This window comes from Rattus norvegicus, chromosome 18 (assembly GCF_036323735.1).
Source record: "Rattus norvegicus strain BN/NHsdMcwi chromosome 18, GRCr8, whole genome shotgun sequence".
NCBI lineage: Eukaryota > Metazoa > Chordata > Mammalia > Rodentia > Muridae > Rattus > Rattus norvegicus.
The window spans coordinates 933,082-954,405 of NC_086036.1; the positions used below are offsets into that span (position 1 = coordinate 933,082).

General features: G+C 44.0%; 1 pseudogene; it reads left to right on the plus strand.

Moving 5' to 3' along the window:
- The first annotated feature begins 1,109 nt into the window (after positions 1–1,109).
- Wbp1l-ps2 (WW domain binding protein 1-like, pseudogene 2) lies at positions 1,110–18,137 on the plus strand (annotated as a pseudogene).
- Positions 18,138–21,324: the final 3,187 nt, after the last annotated feature.

Consider the following 21,324-nt stretch of genomic DNA (forward strand, 5'->3'; position numbering starts at 1 on the left):
TGGGAGCCACGGAAGCATGAGGAAGAAGCTATAGCAACATGAAATGTTGTTTTAGCATACTCTGTTTTATGTTTTAAAAAAAAGCTAAGTTTACTTTTTAAAAGATTTATTTATTTTGTGTATATGAGTAGCTGTCTTTAGATACACCAGAAGAGAGCATTGCATCCCATTTCAGATGGTTGTGAGCCACCATGTGGTTGCTAGGAATTGAACTCAGGATCTCTGGAAGAATAGTGAGTGTTCTTAACTGCTGAGCCATCTCTCCAGCCCCCCCACCCCCAGGTCTACTTTTTTTTATTTTTTATGGTACCAAGTTCCACGTTTCTTCTCAGGGTGTCTGAGTGCAGCCAGTATACCACCTGCTCAGAGAGGACTGGGTAAAGTCCAGAATGCGTAGGGTCCACAGTCCACCTCTTCCCTCCTGGCCATCAGACACCTGCCCACCAGGACAGGAGGGTATAAAACAGAATTCTGGAGGAGCAGAATCCTGGAGTAAGTGGGAGGAAAAGGGAGGGAGACATTCTTTAAGAATCTTAGTGTTCCTTCTCTAAAAGGGGAACAAGAATACCCTTGGCAGGGAAGAGAGAGGCAAAGATTAAAACAGAGACTGAAGGAACTCCCATTCAGAGCCTGCCCCACATGTGCCCCATACACATACAGCTACCCAATTAGACAAGATGGATGAAGCAAAGAAGTGCAGACCGACGGGAGCCGGATGTAGATCGCTCCTGACAGACACAGCCAGAATACAGCAAATACAGAGGCGAATGCCAGCAGCAAACCACTGAACTGAGAATAGGACCCCCGTTGAAGGAATCAGAGAAAGAACTGGAAGAGCTTGAAGGGGCTCGAGACCCCATATGTACAACAATGCCAAGCAACCAGAGCTTCCAGGGACTAAGCCACTACCTAAAGACTATACATGGACTGACCCTGGACTCTGACCCCATAGGTAGCAATGAATATCCTAGTAAGAGCACCAGTGGAAGGGGAAGCCCTGGGTCCTGCTAAGACTGAACCCCCAGTGAACTAGACTATGGGGGAGGGCGGCAATGGGGGGAGGGTTGGGAGGGGAACACCCATAAGGAAGGGGAGGGGGGAGGGGGATGTTTGCCCGGAAACCAAAGAATTATTATTAAGTATTAAATAAATTTAAAAAAAATGATAAAGGCAAGTTTATTAGATGCAAGGGTTCATCAGTACTAAGGAAAAGGGTCAGGAAAATTGTGCACCAGGGTTAAGTCAAGGAGGTTTTCCAAGTCTTAGGCCAGGGGTTATAATGTATCAGGTAGGAGCTGGGATTGTGCCCATATATGGTCGATAGCTGAGCCCCCTGGGCTGGCATTCTTGGTTAAGGCGTGATGAGAGATTCTTAGGAGTTTTCTCCACGTGGACATGGCTAAAGGAAAGCAGACCCGGTTTCCAAGCTTGGATGGTGAAAGGAGGGGAGGTTAAGAGTTACAACAAACAGCGGGCACTGGTAGCAGGAAGCTTGCCACAGCCCAGTTCAGTCCCACTCTCGTTAGCATCCTGTGACCAATAAATTAAAAATACTTTGGAATTTATTAACAAGCTGCTAAGTTTCACCAACCCAAAAGCTAAGAATGTGATTAAGAAGGCTAGGCTTGAAGGACCAGGAAAAATTCAGACCCCCTAGCAAACAGAGTAGAGCCAAAAATGTAGGTTAGCCAGTTAAGTGACTTTGTTCCAGGAACTTGACTGACCATAGAACTGATGATTACACCAGCTGGTTCGGCAACTCTCTCCCAGGAACTAGCTGACCATAAAGTTAGATTAAAATCTTAAAGAACAATCTTGAGAAACAGGAAGCTGCTTGTGATTTTTCATTGGTATTCTTGACATTTTCCAATGACACCATCCCTACCCCCTTGGGTTGTGGTTTCTTCTTTTAAATACCTCTTCTCCCAGCTACTCGTGGTCAAACTCCTCTACCCCTGCGTGGGATATGAGTTTCGAACCCAGTGCACTGGTTCCTATCAATAAACCTCATGCTTTTACAGCAAGGATGGTCTCACATGAGTTCTTGGCGGGTCACGTCATCCCAAGACTTGAGTGAGGGTCTCCCCGCTCCGGGGGTCTTTCAGGCTGATTCCATGACAGACTTCAAATTGGCACTTCAGGAGACTATGCCTGAGAATTGAGCAAGTCCAGGAAAGCCCAGGCAAATCATGTCCATCTCTGAGTTTCTGATTTGAACTTAATCTGGAGGCTGAGAGGGACAAGGTAGACTTGTATTTTGTCAACTGGCCAGGGGCACCAGAGGATGCTCTCTACCCCCTACCAGAAGCAGCAGAACTTGCTAGTTCTCATCTGGAATCTGAACTGGCTACGGAACTGTGGGCCTCCCATGCACAGGGAAGACCATTCTTAGGGAGACAGCCTTTTCATTTTGGTTTTGTTTTCCTGGGAATATCCATCTGCACCTGTCTGTGTATATTTTATTTGTGCTTTTTCTCCTCTCATACAAAATTTTCTTTGATTCCTAGGATAGGACAGGCACAAAGCACCCCACCACCGGGCCTGTACCTGAACCATTTTTATGGACTTTCACTAAGTCACAGAAGACTTGGGTCTGGTTGTTCGTCCTTGCAACTAACCAGCTTTTGCAGGAATGAAAGGCCCACCTGTGGCCTGACTTTCCATCTCCTCATCATTTACAGGGTGAAGGTTTAGTTTATAAGGCCTAGGGCCACCCAGACCAAGTGCCATAAATCATCAGGTGGCAATACCTGGTCGAGAAGCCCCTGTTTGGATGAGACCTCTTTTTGTTTCAGGTCTTGCCACTCCCCACCCTCTTCCTCTAAAGGAGGGCCCCTTGGCCCCGGCCTTGCTCCCCCTTTCTGCTCCCCAGGAGGATCTCAGTCTCCCTCCTTATGTTCCTGTTCCTGATCCTACAGCAGCTACCCCCGCCAAGCCAGCACAGGCAGAGGGAGGAACAACCCATGACTCTCCTAACTCTACTGACTCTACTTGGAGTCCATCTCACACTTGGGCCCAAACTGCCCAGAGTGGGGACTCCACTACAGCCTTACCCCTCTAGGCTAAAGGACCCCAGATGCTCAGGGCAGACAGTTCATGACATATGTGTCATTTTCCAGTAATGATCTTGTGGAACCAAAGGAAAATTCCACAAGCTACACCCCTCCCCTAAGAAAAATTCCCCTGCCGGTAATTCCACCAGTTATACCTCCCCATCCATTTGTGGTTTTATGACCTAATTACACTCTGCCCTTGTGGTAGTCTCATGACCTGCAGGACCATCAGGGACTTTCCACCACCCAAAACCACAGCATTTCTCCAGGTACCAAGGACAATGTGACCTTGGTTCCAACTAATCCTTGTGTGCCTCGATGTACCCATCCCCATTCCTGTGGGCTTTTATGGTTCTTGTGCTTAAAAGTAGCATGTATCTGTAGGATGGGGTTCTTCGCCTTCTTCTCCCGCTTGAAGGCTGAGGAACCCCGACATGCTGGAATTAATAACCCTCTTGCTGATTGCATCAAATCTTGGATCCGGTGGTTTTTGGGGACGAGCAGATCTTTGGTGGTAGTGCTTTGGGTCCAACAATCTTTTAACTGGAAGTTGCAGAACCCCCCATTTTTAGACTATCAGCTCGCACAGGTCTTCTAGATTCAGTCATGCTGACTCACCTGCCCACCTGAGATCACTATCAGCAATTGCTCCAGGTCCTCTTCACAAGAGAGGAGAGAGAGAGAGAATCCTGGGAGCCGCCCAGAAATTGGTTCCCGGAGCAAATGGGCTTCCCACTCAAATCTAGGCTGATATCTATGCAGCCTCTCCCTTGACTCTACTACTCCACTGGGATTTTAACACTGCTGAAGGTAAGGAGAAGCTCTTCTACCAGATTCTGATGGGGGCCTTTGAGAGGCTGCCATATGGCCTACAAATTTATCTAAGGTGAGCCAGATAATGCAGGGAAAGAATGGGAGTCCCAGGAATGTCTAGAAAGACTTTTCTTTCTTTCTTTCTTCCTTTCTCTCTTTCCTTCTCTCTTTCTTTCTTTCCTTCTTTGTTTCTTTCTTTCTTTTTCTTTTCTTGGATATTTTCTTTATGTACATTTCAAATGTTATACCCTTTCCTGGTTTCCCCTCTGGCAACCCCCATCCCATCCCCCCTCTGATATGTTTATAAAAAGATAGAGGGGATATGTTTCTGGTATCAGCACCAATGTCATGTTTATAAAAAGATAAAGGAGATGGGGGATATGTTCTATGGAGGTTTGGGGAAAGGGAGTTCCTAGGCGGGTCCATGCTGAGACATCCCTTCCCCCTGAGGAACCAGTCACATGACAGTAGAGTATAGAATAGAATTTAGTCAGGGCATGGGGAGTTAAGAGGGTATTAGGGCAGAGAAAGAGAGAGAGAAGTAGAAAAATAGAGGAGTAGAGGAGTGGAGGCCAGCCATGAGCTCGTGGAGAGAATGGGGGATGGGAATGGGGAGAGAAGGGACAAAGAGGGAAGAGAGAGAAAGAAGGAGCAAGGACAAGAGAGTAAGGAGGGGGCAAACAGCACCTTTTACTGTCAGGCATACCTGGCTGTTGCCAGGTGACTGGGGTGGAGCATACCTGGCTGTTGCTAGGTAACTGTGGGGGTGGAGCTTAGACAGAATACTAACATCCTCCTCCTGCTTCTATGAGGATGCTCTGCCACCCACCTAACCAGCCACCTACCTACTCACTCCCTCCTCCCAACCCTAGGATTCTCCTATACTGGGACAACTAGACTTCGCTGGAACAAGGAACTCTTCTCCCATTGTTGCCCAACAAGGCCATACTTTGTTTGCTACATATGTGGCTGGAACCAACAGTCAATCCATGTATATTCTTAGTTAGTGGTTTAGTCCCTGGGAGCTCTAGGTTGATATTGTTCATCTTATGGGGTTGCAAACTGCTTTAGCTTCTTCAGTCCTTTTCTAACTGTTCCTTTGGGACCTCATTCTCAGTCCAATGAGCTGCTGCAAGCATCTGCCTCTATATTCTTCAGGCTCTGGCAGAGCCTCTCAGGTGAAAGCTATATCAGGCTCCTGTCAGCATGCACTTCTTGGCATCCGTAATATTGTCTGGGTTTGGAGACTGAATATGGGATGCATCCTCAGATGGGACAGTCTCTGGATGGCCTTTCCTTCAGTCTCTGCTCCACATTTTGGCTCTGTGTTTCATCCTGTAAGTATTTTGTTTCCCTTTCTAAGAAATGAAACATCCACATTTTGGTTGTTCTTCTGGAGCTTCATGTGGTTTGTGAATTGTATAGTGGGTATTCAGAGCTTTTGGGCTAATAGCCACGTATCAGTGAATGCATACCATGTGCATACCAATCTTTTGTGATTGGGTTACCTCACTCAGGATGATATTTTTTAGTTCCATCCATTTGCCTAAGAATTTCATGTAGTCATTCTTTTTAATAGCTGAGTACTCCATTATGTAAATGTACTACATTTTCTGTATCTATTCCTCTGTTGAAGGACATCTGGGTTCTTTCCAGCTTCTGGCTATTATAAATAAGGCTGCTATGAGTATAGTGGAGCATGTTTGAGGTATATGCCCAGGAGAGGTATAGCTGGGTCCTCAGGGAGTACTATATCCAATTTTCTGAGGAACAGCCAGAGTGATTTCCAGAGTGGTTGTACCAGCTTGCAATCTGACCAACAATGGAGTGTTCCTCTTTCTCCACTTCCATGCCATCTTCGTCTGTCATCTGAGTGTGATGGTTTGCATATGCTTGGCCCAGGGAGTGGCACTATTAAAAGGTGTGGTCTTGTAGGAGGAAGTATGTCACTGTGGAGGTGAGCTTGGAGACTCTCCTCCTAGATGCCTGAGGATTCTCAGTCTGTTTCTGGCATCCTTCAGGAGAAGATGTAGAACTTACCTCATCCTACAACATTCCTGCCTGGATGCTGTAATGCTGCCATGCTCCCACCTTGATGATAATAGACTGAACCTCTGAACCTGTAAGCCAACCTCAATTAAATGTTGTCCTTTATAAAACTTACATTGGTCATGGTGTCTGTTCACATAAGACCCTATGCTAGAAGTTGGTACTGGGAGTGGGCTATTGCTATAATAGGCCTGATGGTGCTTTTGTTTGGAAGAATGTCAATTTTGGGACTTTGGATTTGGAAAGCAATGGGATGTTTTAAATGGGGTTTAATGGACTATCTTAGTAGGAATGTGGAAGTCTTTGTTACTGAGGGTGATTTGAATTGTGAAGGCCTGGCCCAAGAGGGTTCAGAGGAGAAGAATTTTGGTATGTGCTGTAAAGACTGCTTTTGTGGTATTTTGGTGAAGAATGTGGCTGCTTTTTGCCATTGTCCAAAGAGTATGCCTGACATTAAGGTGAAGAGAGTTAGATTAATTGCTTCAAAAAAGGAAGTCTCAGAATAACCTGGTGTAAATTCTGGTGTGTGGTTACTAAAATTCACTCTTACGAAGAGCATTTTAATGAAAAAAGGGAAGTTGAAGAAGGAAAAATACAAAATATGTGGTTTGAGTATTAAAGGGACACCTGGAAGTGAAATGGAGCTGAATCCTCTGTTCAAGAATATTAAATTGAATTAAGGGAGTAATGACCTTGGGGCAAGATCCCACCCGGCTAAGTTAGCTCCAGCCAACTTAGTACAAATCTTTGATCCCAGGAGGCAAAATCAAGCAGATCTCTGAGTTCAAGGCCAGACTAGAACAGAGCAAGTTCTAGGTAAAGAAAAACTTAAATCCAGGTGTGATGGTAAACACCTTTAATCCCAGGAGACAGGCATACAGATCTCTAAATTCAAGGTCAATCTACAGAGCAGGATCCAAGACAGCTGAGCTTAGGCAATGAAGGAGTTACAAAAGAGGAAGCTAATGATAATGTAATAGAATGCATTACATTACATTCTGGGGGTCATGTTCCAGATCTTGCAAGCTTCGGACATGTATCTCTGGCTTTATATTCAAGAGAAAAGGAGACTACTGGGACAATTGATGTTGGTTAGCTGGAGCTAAGAAATTAGTAGTGATTAAGAAAGAGACCAGCATCACTAAGGTGAAATTTTCAGGGAAGTGTTTTCTGAGAGCACAAAGAAGCTGTGTTCCAGAAATGGCCAAGGTTGTACCTCATGCTACAGCTGGTCTTGGTAATGTGTAAGAGTCACCCAGGTGGTACTAGTTTTGAAGGCATGAAGGGGTCATGGAGAGCAGCTGAGGCTGGGTACTATGGAAACCATGGAAGGCCATTGCTGAAGGTGCAGCCTCAGTTGCAATTGATGGCCCAGGACTGAAGGGGTCATGCAAAGGATTTGAGGCTTGGAACCATGAAGAGAGCCTATGAGAGGCTAGTGGTGAAGCATAGTTGCAATGGAAGACCCCAGTGTACTGGAGACGCCAGTACCATGGGATGATCACCAAGAACAACAGCAACAGTGTAGTGTGGATCAACCTGAAGTTAAACTGCTACAGAGGGCAGAGCTGGAGAAGTGAAGCCAGCCCTTTGGAGGATCATGTGTGGATCCCAGATATTGAAACAAGCTGTAACAATGAAGTTGCCTTGGAGACCCAAAGACATTAAAGGTGCCAGAGCCAAAGATGCCAGAGACACAGGCTATCTGCTGAGGAAAACTGCTGACAGGGAATAGAACCAGCTCAGGAGAAAAAAAAGTTTGTTGCAGTCAACAAAGATGGAAAAGGAGTTGAAGATCTGAAGACTGCTTTGACGTCAGACATGAAGATGGCAGAGTTTGAAGTTTGCCCAGCTGGTTGCCTGTCTTAATTCTGGGATTACAGTTAAGTGATAGGATGGATCTCATAAGAGACTTTGAACTTCAGACTTTTAATATGGTTGATACTGCTATAGACTATGAAGACTTTGGAAGTTGGACTAAACATACTTTTTTATTATGCTATGTTTAGGTATGACCTCCATAGACTTATGTGTTTATACAAGCCTATGAAGGCCAGGGAGTGGAATGTGATGGTTTTCATATGTTTGGCCCAGGGAGTGGCACTATTAGAAGATGTGGCCTTGTTGGAGGAAGTGTGTCACTGTGGGGGTAGACTTGGAGACCCTCTTCCTAACTGCCTGAGGATTCTCAGTCTGTTCCTGGCTTCCTTCGAGAGAAGATGCAGTACTCACCTCATCCTGCAACATTCCTGCCTGGATGCTGTAATGCTGCCATGCTCCCACCTTGATGATAATAGACTGAACCTCTGAACTTGTAAGCCAGCCTCAATTAAATGTTGTCCTTTATAAAATTTACATTGGTCATGGTATCTGTTCACATCAATAAGACCCTAGCTAAGATACCTGAATTTTTTATTTTAGCCATTCTGACTGGTAGAGGGTGAAATCTCAGGGTTGTTTTGATTTCCATTTTCCTGATGACTAGGGATGTTGACAATACCTTTAGGTGCTTCATGACCATTCAATGTTCCTGAGTTGAGAATTCTTTGTTTAGCTCTGCACCCCATTTTTAATAGGACTATTTGATTCTCAGGAGTCTAACTTCTTGAGTTCTTTGTATATATTGGATTTTAGCCCTGTATCAGATGTAGGATTGGTAAAAGTATTTTCCCAATCTGTTGGTTGCAGTTTTGTCCTATTGACAGTGTCCTTATGTCTTACAGAAGCTTTGTAATTTTATGAGGTCCCATTTGTTGATTCTTGATCTTAGAGCACAAGCCTTGGTATTCTACTCTGCAAATTTTTCTCTATGCCCATGTGTTCAAGGCTCTTTCCCACTTTCTCTTCTATTAGTTTCAGTGTATCTGGTTTGATGTGGAGGCCCTTGATCCACCTGCACTTGAGATTTGTACAGGTCAATAAGAGTGGGTTTTTGCATTCTTCTACATGCTGACCTCCAGTTGAACCAGCACCATTTGTTGAAAATGCTATCTTTTTTCCACTGGATGGTTTTAGCTCCTTTGTCAAAGATCAAGTTACCGTAGGTGTGTGGGTTCATTTCTGGGTCTTCAATTCTGTTCCACTGATCTATCTGTCTCTGTACCATGATGATGATTCCTTCAGAAGTTCTTTTATTGTTCAGGATAGTTTTCATTTTCCTGGATTTTTTGTCATTCCAAATGAATTTACAAGTTGCTCTTTCTAACTCTATGAAGAATTGAGTTGGAATTTTGATGGGGATTGCACTGAATCTGTAGATTGTTTTCAGTAAGATGGCCAATTTTACCATATTAATCCTGCCAATCCATGAGCATAGGATATCTTTCCATCTTCTGAAATCTTCAATTTCTTTCTTCAGAGACTTGATGTTCTTGTCATACAGATCTTTCACTTGCTTAGAGTCACACCAAGGTATTTTATGTTATTTGTGACTATTGTGAAGGGTATAGTTCCCTAATTTCCTTCTCAGCCTGTTTAGAGGCTTCCTGAGTAGAGGAAGGCTACTGATCTGTTTGAGTTAATTTTATATCCAGCCACTTTGCTAAAATTATTTATCAAGTTTAGGAGTGCATTCTCTGGTGGAACTTTTGGGGTCACTTAAGTATACTATCCTATCATCTGCAAATAATCATATTCTGACTTCTTCCTTTCCAATTTGTATCCCTTTGACCTCTTTTTGTTGTCTAATTGCTCTGAGTAGGACTTTGAGTACTATATTAAATAAGGAGGGAGAGAGTGGGCAGCCTTGTTTAGTTCCTTAGAAAGATTTTTTTGAAGCCTATAGGACTCTCCTTTTGATCCAGAAGTCAAAGAGCACCAGTCAGCTGTGAACAATGCTTTTGTTAACCAAGCTGCTCCTGACATCCACTGGAAGTTTCAATCACTAAATGGCTTTGCAGCCTGCCTCTGGCACTCAAAAGCTAGCCTCTATTTGCCTTTGAATCCCAAGACTTGAAGAGAGACTTCAGTGGACAACTGACTTGGACATGCCTGCTTCAAGGACTCAAGAACTCACCCAAGGCATAGCATGAAGTTTTGAGTGAAGTTATCAAAAGTCTGGCCCATATCCAAATAACTGTGCTCTAGTATGGATGACATCCTGATTGCATGCCTCTCAACTTGGAGACATGCCAGGAGGCACACATGAGACCTGCTACAGGAGCTGAGTCAACTTTGCTACCAAGTGTGTGTCTACATATTCAAGGGGGCAGCTAACACATGCTGTTGGACACCTGGAAGCAAACCATCCTTAGCATCCCATAACCCAAAGACAAGTAAGGGCATTTCTGGAATCTACCTAGTTTTGTAGACTTTTGGTGTTAGGGTTCACTGAGATAGCCAAACAATTATATGAAGCCACCAGGAGCTAAGGAGACAAAATAGAATTGACCCCTGAGATGGCTTTTAAGACTCTAGGAAGAGCCTTATTGGAGGCACCAGCCTTGGCCCTCCTGGACATCCACAAACCTTTCCACCTGTATGTGCATCAGAGAAAAGGGATACTCACCTAATCTTTGGGACCATGAAAAGGACCTGTAGGACCATGGAAAATACCTGTGGTTTATTTATCGAAGAAGCTGGACCCAGTGGCCCAAGGATGACTAGCCTGCCTCTGGATCATAGCTACCTATCCCTGCTAGTCAAGGATGCTGAAAATTAACCATGGGGCAGGAACTTGTTATCACTATCTGTAGGTTGATGTCATTATGCAGGTGAAGGCAGACACAAGATAAAATGAGACCTGTCATTGGACAAGAAGGAAGGGAGGTGGGAACACAGGTTTTAGAAGGAGAGGGAGAATCAGGATAGAGGAGGCAGACATAAATGATTCTCGCCATGCATCTCTACATAGATAGATACAGGTTCTTATGAATATTTCTTAAGGGATGGATTTCTATAGGTCATTTTATCTTATCTAGGTGGGCAGTCTATATCTTTATCAATTGGTTGTGAGTTTATTGTGTGGATGTATTGTGGATTGAGAATTTAACATACAAATCTGATTGCTGTGTTGCAATTTGTTGAGTCTTGATTTTACTGAATAGCTGGAACCAGAGTTTGCAGCTAGTAGAGAGCTGCTGGGAGAGATACTAACCAGAGATAAATTATGGTAAGTTCCATGTGACCCTACAGGTGCCAGCACTAGTGCAGGTTAAAAGGTTCTTAGAGAGTACTTGGGGGCATCATGGAGCCACTGAGATAAAAGTATTCTGCTCTGTCATATAGTCCCACAGGTACCAGCCCTAGCATCAGATTTTTAATATTTCCCGCAACAACTATCCCCCATGCTATTAAGGGGACCCTCAAGAACCCACCCAACTGGTCACCATCCAACACCAGACTGGTGCACTTTCAGCCTCGACTTTTGAATCCCCTTCAAATAAAATATAACCCATCATCTGCCCTAAATTCAGCCACCCTGCTACCTCACCCATCCTCAGACATGCAGCATATTTGCTCTATAGTTCTGGGACATGTCCAGAACATCATGCCAGACTTGATTGACATACCCTTGCCAGATGCTGAACGCATCTACTTCACAGATAGAAGCTTCATCCAGAATGGAATCAGGTATGCAGGAGCTGCAGTAATGGACTTGACTCTGTTATTTCGGCAACTGCTTTGCCACTGGGGAACTTCAGCCCTATGGATAGCAATTGATGCAGATACATAGGAGATGGAAAACTCCACCATAGCCCGTGGGATTCCCTATCCTCCTTTGCAGAAATAGTCTTACAAAATAGGAGAGGCCTAGACTTGCTGTTCCTCCAGCAAGGAGGACTCTGTGCAACCCTAGGTGAGGAGTGTTGTTTCTATGTTGAGCATTCAGGCATAGTCAAGAATCCATGGCCTTAGTCAGAAAGAGACAAGACAGAAGAATATCCTAGCTTTGATTTGTGGTCCCTGCATAATCAATGCTATAGTTTTAATTAGGTTTGTTAAGGAACAAATTTATTCTCAAACAATACCAGCCCATAGAAACATCTCGAGGATTCAAGATTGCCCATTATTAAAAGGGGGGAATGAGAAGGCAAAAGAACTGGGCAAGTCCAAGCAAACCCAGGCAAGTCACTTACTAGGAAAAAAATAGCAACAACAAACAACAGAGACTTCAGGAAGCTAGTCAAAAACTGTCCTGCCATCAGAAGCTACTCCTGCCATCTGGCCTGAGGCAAGGAAAATGGGTCAGCAGCAGTTTCCAGACTTCCTCAGCAATAGTTTCCCCAGGCCAGGTAATGGTTCTGGTGGAATGTCTCTAGAGATGGCCTCAACAGATTAAGATAAAGGTCACCTACCCCAGAATTCCCTTAATGAGCTTTAAATCAGACTTGGACTCACATTGGAGTCTCTCTATTTTGATAATGGGAGACCCCAACATGACTTTTGCAGAATAAAACACTCCTTGTGGTTATATACTATTTGAGTCTGGGGTATCATTCTTTGGCAAAACATGGACCTTTACATCATCAGATATCATCTAAGGCCTATAGGAAAGATTCTTCCACATTGCTGTGACCTGCCTCTCTGATATTTCTACCAATGTATTTTGTAATGCCTTGATTTATGACTTTCTTTGCCCTACTACTATAATATTGCATGGAACACTTCCACACTGGAGCCTCTGGATTTCCTGGGCCATGTCACTCAAATTTGGCTCCAGAATAAACTAGTTTATTCTCTTTGAGGCAAGAGATGTTTTTTTGTACCCATGCCTGCCTCTGCTTCCTGAGTGCTGGGATTAATAACTTGAGCCACCGTACCAGCCCTACCTCTTCAATTTTTGAACTTGGAATCTCAGATCAACCCACACAAAGTATTGCTTTGGTTGGTAGACTCTGAAGAAAACAGAACAGAATCAATGTTGCCATCTGCTCAACAGACACTCATGACTCTATCTAATACTACAGTTCTCAGAGGCCCCACCAGATGCTGAGAGCTAACAAAATACAGAAATGAAAGTCCTAAGAGTGCCTACGCTGTGTTTGTGTGTTTGCTTGTGTGTGTGTGTGTGTGTGTGTGTTTGTGTGTGTGTGTGTTTGTGTGTGTGTGTGTGTGTGTGTTTGTGTGTGTGTTTGTAAGCTGTTCTGTTGTTCTGTTTTCATTGTTCAAGAGCCTTGGAACTGCAGCTTGGAAGCCTGATTGAGGCTGTGAATAGGAGAGAATTTTCAGTCAGCAGAAGTTGAAAAGTCAGAGGTCCATGGGGGAGTCAGGTAACAGAAAAAGCCTGTGGGTCGCTGATAAGGACATTTTTAGAGATTAGCAGTGACCTGAGGAATGTGTGACCTTTTAAAGACATTAAAAATCTAAATTAAAAACCACAAAGGAAAGCACTGTGAAGACAGGAAAATAGGGCAAGGCTAAGCTGAGCCTGTGAGTGTGCTTACCCAATCTTTGTGATGTTCACTTCTGCTGTGGTTCAATTAGTGATGACACTTTTTAGAAACAAGGCTATATAGATAGGAAAATTAGCTTTGTGTTGACACACTGTCATATTATGTTCCCTGCTCCAGGCTTTTATTTTGGTGATATTGAAAAATTCCATTGCCATTTGGGGAGAGTGACAACTGGGCTCCTCCATATATGATTACCCTCTGCACCATAACTAGAATCATAAACACTGTCCTCAAGTGCCACATGTGAAGGCAGTACTGAGTAAAACATGTAGCTAGCACTCCTAAACAAAAGCAGGCATTCTGCATAGGACAGACAAGGAAACTGCCACCTTAGATTCTAGATAGTTTCTTTCTTCTCCCAGGATAAATAAATGTGAAAGTTCTAAACTGGAACAAACAGCCAAGAAGCTCGACCATAACCTGCTTTATTTTCATTGTAATTTTTTTTTGTTTTTGAGATAGAGTTTCATACTATATAGTTCAATTTAGCCTAGAACTATTTAGACCAAGCTAGCCTTGAACTCAAGATGATCCTCCTGCCTCAGCCTCTTTGTGCTGGAATTACAAGTATGTGACACCAGACCCAGCTACTTTTATGATAATCGATAATTTAATGAACCAAATATATTTTTAAATATGTTATTATTTTTAGTTATGTGTATGTGTGTTGTTATGTGCATATGAATGCTGCTTTTTGCAGAGGTCAGAGGTTTTGAATCCCCACCTCCCCAAGAAATAGAGTTATAGGTTGTGATGGGAATTGAACTTAGGTCCTGTGCAAAGGCAACACCTGCTCTTAACCAGAGTCATCTCTCTGGTCCAAGCCAGATCTCTCCTTTACACCACATTTATTTGTTGCATAGGGGCAGGTTGTGCATGTGTGGAGATTAGAGAACAACTTTTGGGAGTCACTTCTGCCCTTCCACCATTTGAGTCACAGGGACTTAACTTAGGTCATTGTGCTGGGTGATAAATATGTTTAGACACTGAGCTATCCCTTTTGTTCCTTGTAAAAAGAAGAGGAGGGGTGGCATTTGTAAATAGTGACTGTCTTAGTGAGAGTTTTACTGCTGGAAGAGGCATCATGACCACAGCAATTCTTATAAAGGACAACAGTTAACTGGGGCTGGCTTACAGATCAGAGATTTAGTCCATTATCAGCATGGCAGTGTGCAGGCAGGCGTGGAGCTGGAGAAGCTGAGAGTTCTACCTTTTGTTCTGAAGGCAACTAAGAGAAGACTGGCTTCCTAGCAGTTAGGATGAAAATCTCAAAGCCCACATCCACATATCCACAGTGACACACTTCCTCCAACAGGGACACGCATCCAAAAAGTGCCACCCCTGGGCCAAGCATATTCAAGCCACCACAGTAACTTCCTCTTTTCTATCTCCCTATATATCTGGATCACTTGGGAGTTAGACTGACTTGCACATTGTAGATGTTCATTTAATGTGAATTAAGAACAAACACACAGTTAAGAGAAGCATCAACTATAGTTCTTATTTCAGTATAAATTTCTCTAGGTTAACTCCATCCAAATTGTAACAGCATCTAATGACAGAAAATTAAAAGATGCATATAGCCACCCCCACCTCTGCCTGATGTCTGTTTATATCAAAACTTTGATATTTTTTTTTGAGACAGAGTTTTATTCTATTACACAGGCTCACTTCACCCTTGCGTTCTCCTGCCTCTGCATCCTAATTGGGGTTATAGTCATATACAGTGGCTCCTCAATTTTTTTTTACATAGCAAAAGCACACTGTTTGAGATGATATATAATAGTAATCATAAAGATATAAACTGTAAAACAAGTTCTGCATGTGGCTACAAAACAAGTTTCCTTTATCTTCTAGTTGGATAGACTATGCCAAACTGAAAAACCATATTTAAGTTCCTCTCGAAGGGTTGATAGTTTTCTCCACTGAAGAAATAAGCCAGCCCAGCTGAATTAAAAGTAAAATAGGTAGATTTATTTGAGAATGGACCCCTGGGTGAGTTCACTGGGCTCAGGGGAGGGAACTGGAAAAGTCAAAAGCAGACTGAGGCATGGAAGAGTTTTATAGACTGCAGAGGACAGGGGCTTGGGTGGCTGGTGACTTCAGTTGATGAAAGTTGGAACAGTTATTGGGAATGGTGGGAATGTGGGACTGGGTTTTTTGGCAACTTTAACATTCCAGAGGCCTTCTGAGTGGGTGGGGTTGGAGAGAAAGGGAAGTAGAATTTACTAGACCATGTGAGGTGAAGGGGACAAGCTGGTACTCCAACCAAACAGAGATTTCCAGGGCATACCAGAAAGAAAGTTGAACAAGGTAGAAAAAGTCAGACAAGTTGCTCATAATGATGACACTGAAGATGATGCCACATGACAAAGGAAGAAGAATTCTGCTTAGTCTTGGAGTCAGAGTGACATTCTGGAGGAGGCACCATAGTAATCCAGTCAGAGGACTAAGAAGTAGCCATAATATACTTATATATAACGGCTCAATGAATTACTTCTCTAACAATAGCATAAAACCTTAAATAAATGAGACACTTCAAGGGAGATTCCGCTGCAATACTGATAAATGGAAAGGAGGAAGTGGAGGAGGAGGAGGAAGCCATAATGAGGCTAGCCTTGGCTGCTCTTTTGGAAGGTTTGATTCCCAGCACAAACATCTGTAACCAGTTCCAGGAGATCTGATGCTTCCTTCTGGCCTTTTGAGGCACTATATATGTGTAATATACAAACATAAATACAGGCAAAATGCCATCACATAAAAAAATAAAAATTTAATTTTTTAAAGGAATGGCTATGATGGAAATAAAATACTAGAAAAGTGTTAGAACAAATGTCTATGTAACCACAACTGACTTTTTAAAGATTTATTTATTTATTTATTTATTTATTTATTTATTTATTTATTTAATGTATATGAGTATGCTGTAGCTGTCCTCAGACAGTACTAGAATAGGGCATCAGATCCCATTACAAATAGTTGTGAGCCACCATGTGGTTGCTGAGAACTGAACTCAGGACCTCTAGAAAAGCAGTCAGTGCTCTTAACCACTGAGTCATATCTCCAGTCCCACGACTGAGTTTTAGAAAGAACATTCTCCATTGCATTTGAAATCCTTTGTTTCTTCATGTCTTTCTCCCACTCCAGATTGTTGTCCTGAAATAGTCATTTGCTCTGTGTAGCGGGGGAAAGGTGGGGAAAGGTTTGCTAGTGAATGTGTAGAGGTCAGAATGACTTTAGGTAGTTGGTTATCTCTACCTTATGGGTTCCAGGAATTGAATTCAGGTCTTCAGTCCTGGCAGCAAGTACTTTTATCTACTGAGTCTTGTTGCTGGCTATTTTTGATAGAGTCTCAACACTGTAACTCAGGCTGTCCTTGAACTTAAAACAATGCTCCTGCCTGCCTCAGCCTACCTCAGTTCAAGCCATCACCATTAGTAGAATGAGAAAATTGATTTCTAAAAATTGTCCTATGACCACTAGCCATGGAGCATAATGTATCTGTCCCCATGTACACAAACAAATGTAATAAACTTTTAACAACAAAAATAAGGTGGAGAGTGATTAAGGAAAGCACCCAATATCAACCTCTGGCCTCACATGCACATTATGTATGTGGATCACACGTGTGTGTGTGTGTGTGTGTGTGTGTGTGTGTGTGTGTGAGAGAGAGAGAGAGAGAGAGAGAGAGAGAGAGAGAGAGAGAGAGAGAGAAATCTAATCATTACTGGAAATGGTTTGCTATATATTATTTAGGGTCTTAAACCTACATGCACAGTTTACCTATACTTTTATTCTAATGTCCTAATCATAGTATGAATCCAAGAGGAGGAGGGGTGGCAGTGCTGTGTTGGACAAGCAAGAGCAGGAGGGGGATAGAAAGGAGAAAGCTCCTGGGTGGCATGGTGCTCCTGCTCCTCCAGGTGCTGCCCAGCAAAGCACCCTGTCAGTGAGGGCTGAGCCACCGCAGGATAAGGAAACCTGTGAGGGTACCAACAATCAATGCTACATCTGTGACACAGGACACTTCTGTGGACAGTCTCCGTGCTGCAGCTACTACTGTGAACTCTGGTGGTTCTGGCTGGAATGGACCATCATCCTGAGCTGCTGCTGTGTCTGCCACCACTGCCGAACCTTCAGATCCTTCAACGGCAACATGGAACCAACCTGATCGCCTACCAGGAAGCTCACAATCACTCAGCGTTGCCAAACTATTTATTTACTACCTCCTTATGAGGAAGTGATGAACCGACCTCCAACTCCTCCCCCACTGTACAGTGCCTTCCAGTTACAACAGCAGCAGCAGCTGCCTCATCAGGGTGGCCCTGCAGGTGGCAGCCCTCCAGGCACTGACACACCCCAGGGTTCCCAGGGAGCACAGAGAGTCCTGTCTGGATGGAGCAGAAGGAGCACAAGACCCCCATGTGTTGCAGATCCTCAGTGCCCTGAACTGCCCACTGTCTGACCAGAAAGCCACTAAAGCCCCTGGAATGTGGCCAGGTATGGGGAGTTGGAATCAGGGACCTTCCTGGACAGAGATTTGGAGTGTAAGGAGGAGCTTCTGAGCATGACTGTGTACCCCACCACCACCACCCACACACAGCAAAGACTAGACACCGGGCAGGTATCGCCACTTCACAGGTGACTCAGGCGTTGAGGTGTGTGTGTGTGTGTGCAACGGGGGCCACCATGATGACAACCTCAAAGAGTTTAATACACTCATAGATGATGCTCTGGATGGGCCCCTGGACTTCTGTGGCAGTTGTCATGCACAGCCTCCTGTTGACAAGAGGAAGGGCTCTGCCTGTACTCTGAGGGGCAGACTTGAGAGCATGAACACCCCCACCTTGCCCACATCTCCAGGTACAAATTCAGGGTGTGGATGCCTCCTCTCCCCACAAAAGCACAATGTTCTAGAAGACAGAGAAAGTGGTTCTGTGACTTGTTCCGCAGCCCTCTTTTCATAGCTGTGTCTCACCTACCTGCTTGACTGAGAAATGGGTGTTTGGAAAGCCCCCGAGGACTGGAGTTAGATTGTGCCCTAAGATGGTTCTCAGTGACAGAGTGGATTCATAAGAGAACTGTGTCTCCATCTGGGAGAGACAGTTTATCTTGTCCCTGAGTGAAGAAGGAAACCTTCAGGGGCCTAGGGATTGTCACCTGTGGCTGCAGAGCTGGCACTGGTCTAATCCTATAGGAGGGTGAGAGCTAGTGGACAGGGTGGTGAGGAACTTGTTGATTTGACAAGCCGCAGTCAGAAAGTATACATCTGTACATTGTGGAGGGGACCCTTCCTAGCAGGCTTTGGCCAGCTTCAGTCTGTTTCAGGTGTAGAAGATTATATTGTTTTCTATGTTTTCCTTTTAAAAAAAAAAACAAGTAACAAAGGCTAGCTGGAAACAAGAACCAGATCAGTGGGCAGGCAGGAACTCTTATCTACACAAGGGAATTCTGCTGCTCCTCCCCAGGCTGAGTTCCCAAGAGTCTGACTACTGCTGGGCCAGGGGGAGAGTGTCTGAACAGGCCTGGTGGCAGTAGCCTGGGGCCTTCTGTGAGTGGAGACCTGAGTCTGAAGACTGGTAGAGATCATAGCATCCTTCCCTTCTGCCCTTTGTCTGTGCCCACAGTTGATCAGTGGCCCTGGCCCCTTCTGAACACAGTCTGCAGTCTCTGTCTCCTTGTCCTCTGTAAGCAGATGGACTGAGGAAGTTGTGTGTTCAGGACAAGGCAGCCTCCTAGCCTGGCTCTCACACTATTTCCTGTTGGATTTGACTAAGTCTGTTTGTGTACCTGTTTGTTTTAAACTAACCACTTAGAAGAACACCTTGGTAACCCGTGGTTCTCGTGGCTGCTCTGCTCCTAGCCTGTTGGAGAAGCATGACTCACTTTCCTGTGTAGAGTCACCTGGGTGGGAGATAACAGTCCCCTCCAGGAGACCTCAGGGCCTGGTTACTGTTGTTTGGCCCTGGAGGCCCGTCCGTGCTTTGTCAGGAAAAGGGAACATAGAAGCCACAGAAACAAACATTCCCCACCCAGCCGTTCATGCAAAGAGTTTGGGTCCTTCCCTGCTCTTGAATGACGAGGCATAGACTTGGCACTGCCATTATGGTGAGAAAGGGAAAAAAGGAAGAAAAACCAAGTCCATATGTAAACACACAAACAGATCCAAGGCTGTAAGGTGAATGTGTGTCTGCATTTGGATGCCACAAACCAAAATCCTTGTCGAATAAAAGTGAAGTCTACACAGTGATGTTGGATGGTGTGTGTGTGTGTGTGTGTGTGTGTGTGTGTGTGTGTGTGTGTGTGTGTGTGTGTGTGGTATTGTGGTGTAGTATGTTATGTGGCCCTGAGTCCTGTATTCCTGTGAAGATACTTTGAATGGCCATTTTGCTCACATTAACCATATGCCTGGAGCATATATGGCCCTCTCAAGGTAATTTATTTTACACATTTACTGTTTACCGAACAATCGTCTGACTGTACTCGGGTGTATTTGGCAGTCTTGTCATTGCCTGTGTTTGCCAGTGACACTGCCCTCCAGAGAGAGGCTTCTTACTCAGCTCACCACTGCCATTTGCATTTGGATTCTCAGAGGCCTACATTCTGTTCTCTGTACGTGGAAACATTCGGAAGCAGTCTCCCTCCCTCTGCTGCTTTCAGACGGAAGCTTGATTGAGTCTTGAGTTACAAGCAGGGACTTGTTGTGGCCCAGACATTGTCCTGCCCTGGATCACCAGGAGTCCCTGGCAAAAACCTTGGTGCCACAGGTGCACCTCATCCACCAAGGGCCAGAGAGAGGGCTGGTGGGTGGTCAGAGGGGCCCGAGCTGCAGTCCTCCTGCACCTCTCTGGTTACTTGTTAAAATTCCAGATACCTCAATGAAGTGTCTCAGAGGAGAGTAAGTTTTCCCAAAACCAACCTCTCTTTAGTTAACTGGTAGTGAGGTGGGACCCTCTCAAGTCTCTCCCTTGGCAGAGTGAGGAGTTAGCTCAAGAACCAACTAGCTTTACTGAAGCACCCACCTTGATGACCAAGCCACAGTCTGGCCCCTGCTGCTTAGGCCACCTTGATGCTCAGAGACAGCACAGGAAATAGTGAGTTAGGGGCCAGAGAGACTTGACTGAGTTGGGTTTCCAGGTTAGAAGGGGTAGGGAAAGGGCTTGGTGCTACAGTCAGATTTGCAGCCACTAACACATTCCTGTGTGAGGCCCACCACCGTCTGTCAGTTATTGTGAATATGTGTATTTTAATCAATAAGATTCAGCTACTCAGACTGCCCTGGGCAGTCTGGGTGATGATATCCTGTGCTGTGATTGTCTGGAAGACAGAGTGACTCCAACCACTGTGAAAAAACAAAAAACAAAAAATAATAAAATCAGTCTCAAGTGAAAAAAAATTAATCCAAGAGTATTCCTTATATATAATCAAAAATCATTTATCTAATCCTTGAATGTTTGGTATTCATATATACACCTGTAACCCCAGCATGGTGACATATGCCTTTAAACCCAGTGTATGGTAAGTAGAAGTAGGCAGATATCTATGAGCTCAAAGGCAATCTAGTCTACCCAGTGGGTCTCAAAAAGAAAAGTAGAAAAATTAAAAACATGATTTAATACCATTGTGTAAAATTTTATGACAATAAACTACATTACCAAATGTGAATGATCAAAACTATCTCAAAATGCAATGAGAAATCCTAACAGGGTATGATGGATTATATCTGTAATTCCACCACTGGGAACGTTGAGGCAGAATATGAAATATTCAAGGCCACCTGGACTACATAGTGAGTTTTCTAGAACAACCTAGGCTGCAAAGTGAAATTCTGTTCAGAGAACAAAAGACAAAACAACAACGACCCCCAAAACCAACTATTTTTTGCATACATTAAAGAAATTGAATAATAAAAAAAAATAAAAATTTTGAAATCATAAACATTGAATTCACAACATAAATTGAAGTAATTCAAAGTCTTTTTCTTAAAAAAAAAAAAAATCCATGATTTTACTGTG